Raw genomic sequence first — 12,398 nt, 5'->3', positions numbered from 1 at the left:
TAACCATGGGGACTGTCATGCCTGATTCCAGGCAACCTGTAAGCACAGGGATCTGTTATATATAGAATGGAGGCCATGGTTATAGCATGGGGGTTGTATCCTGGAAAGTAGTGACTCTGAAAAGGACTTATGGGTCATAGAATCATAGAATATCAGGGTTGGAAGGGACCTCAAGGAATCATCTAGTACAACGCCCTGCTCAAAGCAGGACCAATCCCCAACTAAATCATCCCAGCCAGGGCTTTGTCAAGCCTGACCTTAAAAACTTCTAAGGAAGGAGATTCCACCACCTCCCTAGGTAACCCATTCCAGTGCTTCACCACCCTCCTACTGAAAAAGTTTTTCCTAATATCCAATCTAAACCTCCCCCACTACAACTTGAGAGCATTACTCCTTGTTCTATCATCTGGTACCACTGAGAACACCCTAGATCCATCCTCTTTGGAATCCTCTTTCAGGTAGTTGAAAGCAGCTATCAAATCCCCCCTCATTCTTCTCTTCTGCAGAGGAAACAATCCCAGTTCTGTCAGCCTCTCCTCATAAGTCATGTGCTCCAGCCCCCTAATAATTTTTGTTGCCCTCCGCTGGACTCTTTCCAATTTTTCCACATCCTTCTTGTAGTGTGGGGCCCCAAACTGGACACAGTACTCCAGATGAGGCCTCATCAATGTCGAATAGAGGGGAATGATCACATCCCTCGATCTGCTGGCAATGTCCCTACTTATACAGCTCAAAATGCCGTTAGCCTGCTTGGCAACAAAGGCACACTGTTGACTCATATCCAGCTTCTTGTTCACTGTAACCCCTAGGTCCTTTTCTGCAGAAAAGTGAACAAATAACTCAACATGAGCTCCCAGTGTGATACTGTGGCAGAGGGCTAATGCAATGCTTGGATGTATAAACAGGGAGTTGCGAGTGGGAGTAGGGAGTTGATTTTATCTTTGTACATGGCTTTGATGAGACCAGTGCTGCTATATTGCACTCAGTTCTGGTGTCCACATTTTTAAGAGAATGTTGAAAAATTTGAGAGGAAGCAGATTTCCACAAAAATAATTCAAGAGTTGGAAAAAGTGTTATAGTGAGACTTAAGGAGCTCGGTGTGTTTAGCTTATAAAAAAACCAAGAGGTAACTTGATCCCAGTGTGTAAGTACTGTGACAGACTTCCTCCTCTACCTTGGTGGGTCCTGCGCTTATTGGCAAATTTGCTCACCTCAGTGATCTTCCCCTCTGGTGGAACCCACAGTCTGGGTCAACTCCTGTGTTGGATCAGGAGTTGGGAAGTTTTGGGGAAACTCGGGCCCGCCCTTTACTCCGGGCTCCAGCCCAGGGCCCTGTGGATTGCAGCTGTCTAGAGTGCCTCCTGTAACAGCTGCAGGACAGCTACAACTCTCTGGGCTACTTCCCCATGGCCTCCTCCAAACACCTTCTTTATCCTCACCACAGGACCTTCTTCCTGATGTCTGATAACGCTTGTACTCCTTAGTCCTCCTGCAGCACACCCTCTCACTCTCACTCTCACTCTCAGCTCCTTGCGCCTCTTGCTCCCAGCTGCTCACACACACACCACAAACTGAAGTGAGCTCCTTTTTAAACCCAGGTGCCCTGATTAGCCTGCCTTGATTGGCTGCAGGTGTTCTAATCAGCCTGTCTGCCTTAACTGGTTCTAGCAGGTTTCTGATTACTCTAGTGCAGCCCTGCTCTGGTCACTCAGGGAACAGAAAACTACTCATCCAGTGACCAATATATTTGCCCTCTACCAAACTCCTGTACCCCACTGGTCTGGGTCTGTCACAGTACCCATAAAGGAAGAAAAATTCCTAGTTAATAAATGGCTCTTCAGTCTAGTGGAGGAAGGCAGAACAAGAATCAGTGGCTGGAAGTTAAAGCCAGATAAATTGAAGTTAGAAACAAGGCACAACATTTTGTCAACAGTGAGAGATATTAACCATTGGAAGAAACTACAAGTGATATGGTAAATTCTTAATCTGTTGGTGTGTTTAGATCATAGAATCATAGAACCGTAAGGTTAGAAGCATGGATGGAGTGTGAAGCTTCCCCTTGGGGAGGCTAGTCCTGGACCCCGCCTCTTCCGGCTGAGGCCATGCCCCCACTCACTGCTCTCAGCCCCTGCACCCATGACCTCAGCCAGGGCAAGAGCGGGCTGAGAGCTTGGTCGAGGCCACGGAGGGTGGGCTGAGAGCTCAGGCCCGGCTGGGGGTGAGCTCTCTGCCCTGGCTGGGACTGAGGCACAGCTCTTGGCCCTGGCGGGAGCTCTAAGCCTGGAGCCCCTCCCCAATTCTGCCCTTTCTGTCTTCAGCCATTCCCATGGCCCCACCCCACTCCGCCCCTTTTCTTGTGGCCCCGGCCCCTTTCCACCCATAGCCCTGGTCCTGTTCTACCCCTTCCTCCCATGGCTCTGCCCCCATTCTGCCCCCTCTCTGCCCCTTCCCCCGAGGCCCCGCCCCTCACTCAGTCCTTTACTCCCCCCACATCCCCATGCAGCAGCCCTGAGACTGGAAAAGCTCTGTGGCCACAGCAGGGAGCGAGAGCTCCTCCAGCCCCTGGCCATGGTGGACAGGGGGACAGGAATATTTTCCAGGCCCCCCAAATTATCCAGGGCCTCTGGATACAGGCCCCATGGGCCCATGTGGTAATCCACCACTGCCCACTCCCCCTCCAATCAGCACGAAGTTTGGGGAGACTTAGTCTCCCCCAGTCTCCATTATGCACCGACCATGATTAGAAGAGACTGCCAGGGTCATCTAGTCTAACCCCCTGCCAAGATGCAGGATTTGTTGTGTCTAACCCATCCAAGACAGATGGCTATCCAGCCTCCTTTTGAAAACCTCCAATGAAGGCGCTTCCATGACCTCCCTAGGTGTCTGTTCCATTGTTGGGATCAAGACTGGATGCCTTTTGGGAAGATCTGCTTTAGCCAAACACAAGCTATTGGGCTCAATATTATGAAATTCCCTGGCGTGTGCTCAACAGAAGGTGAGACTAAATCAGTGGTTTTCAAACTGTGGGTCGCGACCCAGTCTTGGGTCGTGGAATGTAAGGCACTGGGTCGCGGTGGCTCTGGTCAGCACTGCCGACTGGGCCGTTAAAAGTCCCATCAGCGGTGCTGCCCGGCTAAGACAGGCTAGTTCCTACCTGTTGAAGGGTGGCTGTGGTGAGAAGAAGTGTTACAGGATGGCCAGCCCCATAAGGGCCTGGAGGCTGAGGGCTAGTCAGCCCTGTTCACTCAGCCTTGCCTGTGCCATAATTCCAGGACCTTCCACAGGAGCCCAACTTACTCCTGTTCCTAACTGACACATAATGATTTTCAAGGGGTAGTTGTCAAATTATAATGGGGTTCTAGCAGCCATTGGGTCCATAGCCCTTAAAGGGGGACAGAACCATCCTGATGGACTTTACTGATCATAGCACTTTACAAACACAAATGAAATAACTGTGACAATTTTTGGCCCAGTGAGGTAGGCATTGTTATCCCCTGGGGAAACTGGTTGTGATAGGCACTAACCTTCCTTGGGAATGGTGCCCACAGTTCTTCCCTGATGTCTGTAGCATGCATGGGGAATGTGAATGATGCGTTGTTTCTGGACAGAGATCTGCTCCCCTCTGCCAGTCAGCTCTATGGGCCAATGGAGAAGGTGTGCAAGATCCTGGGCACATATGAAAGGTCAAGGATAATATATCCCAAAAGGGTAAGTGACTTCCTGTGATGGGGTGTCCAGGTAGGCCTATTAACTCCACAGGAGGAGGATCCAGAGAGCAGGGGACTAGTGGATTGCAAGCAGGCTCAACTGTACAGGAACAGGTGGGACCTGTATAAAGCCAGATAGCTGGCAACAGACAGGGGCCTCTGGGAAAGGGCAGTCACTCCCTGGGAAGAGGGAGTTGGTTCGGAGCTGGTACTCTCAGAGAATGGGTGAGGTGGGGGGACCAGGAAGAGTAAGAGGCAGTCCAGAGAAGGAGCAATGAGGGCTGAGTGGTTAGAGCCCAGAACTGCTGAGCTGAGGGTCCCTGATCTGGAACCCAGGGTAGAGGGAGGGCCCAGGTCACCTTACTGGCCACTGGAGAAATGGCACAAGCTGGACAGCACTGGAGAAGACTGCCTGGGACCATTTGCATGCCATAGAAGGATCTTGGGTCACCCTGGAAGATGGTGACCTGGCTGGAGGGCCGAGTCATGAAGAGGATGCTGTGGTTCCTGGAGTGAGGTGGGTCCACAGGGTGAGAGGTAGACAGGAGAAGTACCACCTGAAGAGCTCCTGACAAGGACTTTTGTGCACAGATGGCGCTGTTACCCACATTACAAATTGCTCTAGGATCACTCCCAGATACAGAGAGCCTGGCTTCACGGGGCAGTCCAGCCTCAGGAAACCCATAGTGATAAGTTTTCAAGTCTAATGATTGGTTTACTTTAGTTTCCATTTTTAAGGCTGTCTCTACAATGGAAAGTGGTGAAGATTCACATTTTTTTCTTAATGAAAATAAAAGGTGTGTTTAGTTCCCCATCCCAGCGGGTGCTTGGAGGTATCAGGGACTATGGCTTTCTGGTTCCCAAAGACTGGCTGTGCTGTGATCTAGCCTAGTTCTGCCTCGTTAAAGTTCCAGGGACATAATCCAACAAGACATTTTAGAAGTCACATTGTTAATGTATTTCTCTGTGAACTACTTCAATGATACGTGGCACCTTAAAGACTAACAGACATATTGGAGCATGAGCTTTCGTGGGTGAATATCCACTTCATCGGATGCATGCTGACGAAGTGGGTATTCACCCACGAAAGCTCATGCTCCAATACATCTGTTAGTCTATAAGGTGCCACAGAACTCTTTGCTGCTTTTACAGATCCAGACTAACACAGCTACCCCTCTGATACTTCAGTGATACATTACTGTGTAGGGGATCTCTGTGTTCCAAGAAAAGACACAGATCTATCTATGGCTACCTCTGTTCTTGGAGCTAGGGTGAGATTCCCATCTCACAAAGACCTACTTGCACTAGCTCTCATTGAGCCAGCACACTAAAGATAGTAATATAGTCACGGTGGCATGGGCAGTGGTGGCATGGGCTTCATACCCGTGGGGTTCAGGAGGATGGCTAGCCTGTGCTGCTGCTGCCTCTGCTACCATGGCTACATTACTATTTTTAGTATGCTAGCTCAATGTGACCTTGCATAAGTATATCCATGTGAGCTGGGAATCCCACCCGTAGCTGGTAGGGTAGATGTACCCTCTCCATATGCATCAAAACCCAAACACAGTGTTTCAAAGTCCAGCTAAGTTTAGTAGATGACAATGTCACATTGTTTACAAAGCATAATCATGTAGGGTGTGTCTACACTGGGGAGTTTAATTCAAAGCTTTTTGATGTGCATCAGATAACTTGCATTACGTAAGTCATATCAATAGCATGCACACAGAATGCCTGTTCTATTTTCCGTTCACATCGTATGAACACATGGTGCAAGTTTGCTGTGAATTGAGGGTGTAGCATTCTTGGGGGTATCCCAGGGTCCTTTGCTTTACCACTGAGCAGCATGCATCCAGGGATTGTTTTTGCTGTGAAATGTGGGAAACCAAGCTCCTGCTCCCTGCTTCTGTGGAGGCAAGTGAAAATATACAGGGCTTCCTTGGGCTATATTACAGCACTCAAAGCTGGATGAATTCAGCATTGGACTTTACCCATTGCACCAACAAGCTGATAAGGCAGGAGCAGAAGAATATTTTATGGCAGCAGCAACTCTGGCAACAGGAGTACAATCTGCAGTGATGGCAGCAGGTTGCCACAGAATAATGGGAGAATCTGAGCTGTTGGAATGAGAAGACCAGGTCCTGGATCACCTACAAAGGGTTCAGCACCATTTCTGGGCTGAAGAAACCACCATGGATTGGTGGGAGAGGCTCATTCTGTAGACCTGGGATGACCAACTCTTCAGTGACAAGAGAACTTCAGGATGGGGAGGGTTATCTTTTTTTTAATATCTGTGCGGAACTGGCCCTGGAACTGCAGCGTCAGTGTACCAATGTGTGGTGCCCCATATCCATGGAGCAGCAGGGTTGCCATTGCCATCTGGGGGCTGGCCACCCCAGAATGTTACTGGTCTGTGGCCAACCAATTTGGTGTGGGGAGATCAACTGTTGGGGCCATTCTCATACAGGTCTGCTATGCCACTGAAAAGGTGTTGTCTAACCAGGTAATGCAGATGGGTAATGCTCAGGAGATTATTGATGGGTTTGCATACATTGGGTACCCAACCTGGTTTTGGTGTAACTGATGAACCCATATGCCTAACATTTGCCTGCCCTCACCCCAGTTGAGCACAGAATTTGTAAACAGAAAGGGGTTTTTGTCCATAGTGCTCCAAGGACCGGTGGACCACCATGGCAGGTTTACAGACATAAATGCAGCATCATCTGCTATGGTCCACAATGCTAGAACCTTTCAGAACTCTCTACTATTCAAATAAAATGGAGAAAGACTATTTACCCCCTGAAGCACTGGGGGCATTAATGGCATGGAGGCTGGTCTAGTTATTCTGGGAGATCCAATTTATGGCCGGGGGCCCTAGATAATGAAACTATACATGAGCTGCTGGGACAGAAGCAACATTTTAATTATTGCTTTATAGCTAAACAATGAAAAGCAGATGACACAGTTTGCAGAATAGGTTGGAAGCTGCAGAAAAAAATGTTCCAATATTATAGGTAGATGTTGTGTTTTGCTCAATATTTGTGAGAGCAAGGGGGAAAGACCTGACGATGGGTGGGAGTCTGAGGTCCAGGGGCTTGCTCAGAGGTTCAAACAGCCAGCAAGGAGCACAAACAGCCATGGGAATGCTGTCAGGGATGCCTACTGTTTGCGTTTTGAGTGCCTGCCATGCCTGAAAAAGTTACCCTGTGTGTGGGGTGCACTGGGATGCAGACATTTTGAGCACTGAGGGATTGCATGTGGGTGGTTGAAATTTACTGTTCCCTACGTGCTCTTGTAAAAACCTATGAATTATTTTCGCATATTTAAAGAATTCTCTGTGCTAACTGCAATGATGACCCATAATGGATGTATTGTAAATGGTTTTAATATGAAACAATAAAAAATACAAAAATGTTAATCAAAGCAATGAAAAAATAATGTCTGTTTGGAAATACATTTAGAAAACCAGTCTTTTAAAGTAATCAACTATACACAAACCTTAAATTACTGCAACAGTGCACATGAAACTTAGAATGCAACAGTAAGAACATTCCAAGTGCAACAGAATGAGGAGAGGGGGAGCAGTTACAGGTGAGTATAGGCCTTGCCTCTGACTCTTCTTATCTGCTCGGGTGCTGGGGCTGAGTGCCTCAGCTCAAAGTTCTCAGGGGCTCTGCAGGGCTCAAAAGAGCTGGACTCCCAGGGAGAGGCGCTGATTTCCTGAGTTCCCCGGGGGTGCTCGACCCCCACCCCAGGCCCTGCCCTCGCTTCTCCCTCTCTCCCTGGCTCCCAACCCACCCCGCCTCTTCCTGCCCCCACCCCACCTCCTCCCTGCCCCTTCCTGCTCCCACTCCTCCCCAGCGCCTCCTGCACCCCACTGAACTGCTGAGGGGGGAGGGGGAGGAGCTGATCTGTGGGGCTGCGGGTGAGTGCTGAGCACCCAGTATCGGCGCCTATGCCAGGTGCAAATGTTCTCGATGCCCAGAGGTGGGATCTGAGAGGTGAATGGGACCTGCTGGGAGCACTGCGCTTGGGATGCAGAGGTTAGGAGTTGCTGCTGGTGCCAGTAGCCACCATTATCCACAGGCCGAAGGACTTCTGGGTCCCAAATTACGGGACTGCAGGGCCTGCTGGCCTAGAAGTAGCAAGATTATCAGGAGGTCATTCTGGATAGTACCCATGAGTTGCCACTATATCTCCGTCCTTTTCCATGCTCTCCTTCACCTTGGTGATACTATCTTTGGCCACAGCCACACTTTCCCTTGGCCATTGACATGATCTCCTGGGAGAGCAACTTCTCCCTCCCTCTGGATCCTCATGTGCAAGCTTCACTCTCAGACAGCCTTGTTCGACTCTGTGACTCAGTCATGTAAACATCTCATCCCGGCTCTTCCTTTTTCTTCCCCTCAGGTTGTCAGCAGTTCAGAGAGGCCCTGTCCTTGACTGTCCTGCTGTTGCAGGGTGCTGTGGCTATGGAAGCGAACAAAACAACAAAAAAGTTGTTTATTGTTCATATTCAGACAAGGCATGCTAGCTTTTTTAGTCAATATGTGTGACCGTTCCTCCCTGAGACTCTTCCCATTCTTGTGGGAAACTCAGAGATGGTAGGTTGGTATGGACAGTGGTGGGTGCCTTTGGATTTCAGTCTACTGTATCTGCTTTCATGATTTTGGGGTGAGGGAGTTGGTTGGAGCTATGTCCTGACTCTTGATGATATTACACTGAGGTGGAGGACTTGTCTTACTCAAAAAAGACAAAGAATAGACTGGTGAGATATGCTGTGAAGTTGTTCTCCACAATGGTCCCCTCTGAAGCATTGCAGTAGTGGAAAGGGCTTGCAAGCCCTACGAGAGGACATGGGCATGGGGTTATTCCCTATAATTTGCAAAACAAACAAAAACCCAAGTAATTTCTCAGTCTTAATTTCTGCTATATCTCCCCTGGAGAAAGTGAAGAGAAAAATAGATAGGGCCCTGCAATGATGGTCAGCTATATGCATTTTTCAAGGCATTTGCACTTCAGTGGGGAGTAAGTATTGTTTGCAGGGCCGCCCGGAGTGGGGGCAAATTCGGACAATTTGCCCCAGGCCCCACAAGCCCTGGCGCGGCAGCAATCTGGGTCTCTGGCAACATTTCGGTGGGGGGGGGGCGTTAGTGCTGCCAAAGACGCGGAGCAACTGAAGGGCCCCCTGCCGCCGAAATGCCGCCGAAGACCCAGACTGCTGCCAGGTGAGTACAAGCACCGCAGCTCCCCTGCTTTGCCCCAGGCCCCCTGAATCCTGTGGGCAGCCCTGATTGTTTGTGCCTTGCCTGGGCCTGCAATGTGCATTTATATTTCATGTAAATTACAAAAACTATCCAGATTTCTTTTCCTATAAGCACTATCTCAATAAATTATTGAATGTTGTACAAATAAATGCTTTTGCTATTTGAATCTGGTGTGGGAGGAGGAATGAGGTACAGACTGTGACTGCACCATGCTGGCAGACGCCATTTGGAAGCAGCACAAGATGGAGGGTGAGTGAAAGACATGGGCTCCTCGCTTACATCCACCAATAAATAATAGATTGTAAAGATAGGTACTTACATGCTGACGTTCCCTCCAGAGGATCTGACTCTTTGGTCCCTGCTTGGTTTTGGGCTGGGAATCCGGCTCAACTGATGTAGGGTGGGAATGAGGGTCCTTCGTAGTAGAGCAAGACTGGGACTGGCTTTCCAGCTGGCTATCCTGACCCACAAAGAGATCCTAGCTGTCAGGGGCAGCTCCTATCCAGCATCCTTCTGCTCATCCTCCCATGGGTCGAGCTGGTCATGCTTGGTAGGGGGAGGTGCAGGCAGCAGGTTCAGAGTAATGCCTGGGACAGGTTGTATTGTGATTGTGTAGAATGCTATATAGTTCTTCAAAAATGGACAGGTCACACGTCCCCTGCCAGATTGTCTCTTTTCATCCTTCATTTCAGTGTGCATTCTCCTGAAATGTTTGTTCTTTATCTGGCACTGGCTGGTGTCCTGGCTGTGACCCTTTGTGGACATCTGCTTTACAATGTGCGAAAAAAGGTCCTATTCCTGTGCCTTCCCCACAAGAGGTTCCTGAACCAATGCATCTCCCCATATGGCAGTGAGATGAAGTGTCTCAGCACCACTCCAATCAGCAGTGTGAGGCATGTTATGGGGCTTCTGGAGTGCTATTGTGGTTGCATCACCAGAATAATGACACATTGGAATTGAGTGGCAAACAGGCAATATCTGGCTCTGTGCCACTTTTTATAGGGAGAAGCGTTATCCTGAAAAGGACCCCCCATGGAGGGAGTGCACACAATGGACAAGTCAGTAACAGTTGAACTGCAAAGCACTGTGGGATAGCCATTGAAAACATGAAAAAAGTGGTGCACAGCAATCACATGCACACATACAACAAAAATGAACTATTTCAATTTGAAGCAAACCTAATCCACTTTGCAAGAGGACTCCAGCATTCCAGACAAATGCAGTTAGTGCGCAGTGATAAGCTGCAATGTAAGCAGAGTCTGAATGAGCTCGAGTCACTTTGTTATTGGGGCAGGGGTACTAAAGGGTTATTATCCTTGTTGTGTGAATCAAGAGCAGCAGAACTGTGCAAGGCATACTCTGATGGAGGGACTCATGCTCAACTAAACTGCACTTGCTAGGCAGGTGATGTGGGTGCCAAAACCCAATGGAGTTGAGAGAGGGTGGGGACAGGTACTTGTACCTGGTGGTGTGGGCCCTGCCTAAGGATCCGAGGCACCATTCGACCCTGCATGTCTCCACAGTGTAAAAACAGAGCTGATTAAGACTCAACTGGGAGTCTTGTTACACACCACAGAGCTGAAATCACTGATAACCAGGTATAAGCATTTGGCCTGCTTTGGGATGGTGTCTCTGATTCACGAGACTGCCCAGTCCACACTAGTAGTGAGGCTCCACCACTAACAGCAGAAATCGCTGAGAGCTGTGTTAAGTGGTGGGACCTTGAGACATTCCAAAGGATTCAGAGCGAAGTGGCTGGCGGAATGGACTGGCGAGTGGCTGGCAGGCAGAATGGAGCAGCGAGCAGGGTGGCCAGTGGAACAGCTGGTGGAGCGGTGAGTGGCCAGCAGGGCGGAGCGGTTAGTGGCTGACAGGCCGGCTGATGCCAAAGCAAGCGCCTGGACAGCAGAACAAGCAAGGTGCCCCGATTCCTCACTAGGGCGGGAGGTGAGCTCACCCAGATGCACCTCTAAACTCTAGGTCTTCACTGATCAAGGACGATAGTTGTGAACGGGTTGTGGCGGACGGAACAAGAGAACGGTACATTAAAGAACTTTTTGTTGCTGAACTTAGGAACCTGAGGTAAAAGAACACTGCCCAACATACTCTCAGGTGGGTCTTTGCTCTTGGTTTTATGTTTATGAATCCTGCTTGTGGCATTTTCCCAAAGGAATGCCGGGTTACTTCTCTCCTTTTATCTCTCCTGTGTGCTTGCAAGAGGGGGAGTATCGCCTCTTGGAGGTGACCATGGGTGGTATGTAATTGTCCCAGGTTACTGGGTGGGGGGCTCAAGCCGGTTTTGTGTTGTATTGTTAAAAAGGAACACTAGATATTGAACCCGGCCATTGTTGCTGCCAACTCCAACTGGCAGAAGAGTTACATATGCAAATTGTTTACAAACTAGATGAATGTCGTTTGATCCAGTTTGAAACCTAGTGTGTAGACAATCTCTTAAAACAAAGCAAGATAATTGAACCAGGTATGTCATAAATCTTACATGGCTACATAAACATACTGGGTGAAATCCTGGCCCCGCTTGAAGTAAATAGAAGTTTTGTCATTCACTTCAGTGGGCCAGGTTTCCATCAGTTAATCTTTTCAAGTACAAATAAAAGCATGTTTCATTATGACACCCCCAGTTTAATTCTCAACAAAAACAATGCATATCTAAAAATCTATGAGATCTTGATTTCAGTGTCCAAACATTTTCTTAAGTGATACTGTTGACGGAAATACATCACATAAATGTGTACTTTCAATAGTATTTTCCCCAGTAAACTGCCTATGAACACTTTTTAGTTTAACCAGGAAAACATATAACATTGACTATATATAAATATATGTTTGTGCATCTGTTTTGGAAGCTGATCACTATGTGTTTTCGTATACATATTTAATGTTTTTGTTTATGTTTTGAAATTATTGATGGAAATAGTTACTTTGAGTGAGAGCTAAGGTTGTGTTACAATAAACTCTGCACACCTTTATATTGAATAAGAATAAATGTGTTTGTCTTATGTGGACACTGTAAGATTAATACTTAGTTTTAGGGTGATCAGACATCCTGCTTTGGCCAGGACAATTCCTTTTTTAAGCCTTGTCCTGGCTGTCCTGACTTTTTTGGCAAAAGTGGGCATTTGTCAACTTGATCAGGTGGCAAGAGCAAATGGGACAAATGCCCACCTTTGCCAAAAAGTGGGTGCAGAGGAACATGTGGGGGGGTGAGCAATGATGCCAGCTATGCATGGGGGGGCAGGCAGGGCTTGAGCGAGCAGTGACGCTAACCTCACATGTTGTAGGGGGGAAGGAGAGTGCTCCGACCATTGGCTCAGGCCAGCCCCACTTGAGGGGGAGAGTCCTCAGGCGAGTGACTCGGGCCAGCCCCATGTGTGGGGGTTGGCAGGAGAGGACATGGGTTAGTCCCACA

The 12,398-nt window shown here is 48.5% G+C and overlaps 1 protein-coding gene across 1 annotated transcript in view; it reads right to left on the bottom strand.

Annotated features, from left to right (window-relative positions):
* Window positions 1-12,398, bottom strand: part of GLP2R (glucagon like peptide 2 receptor) — a 138,688-nt gene that overhangs the window by 115,564 nt on the left and 10,726 nt on the right. The window lies entirely within an intron of this gene.

The sequence above is a fragment of the Mauremys mutica genome, chromosome 12 (assembly GCF_020497125.1).
Source record: "Mauremys mutica isolate MM-2020 ecotype Southern chromosome 12, ASM2049712v1, whole genome shotgun sequence".
Taxonomy (NCBI): Eukaryota; Metazoa; Chordata; order Testudines; family Geoemydidae; genus Mauremys; species Mauremys mutica.
This window is presented reverse-complemented; position numbering and strand designations above follow the sequence as displayed.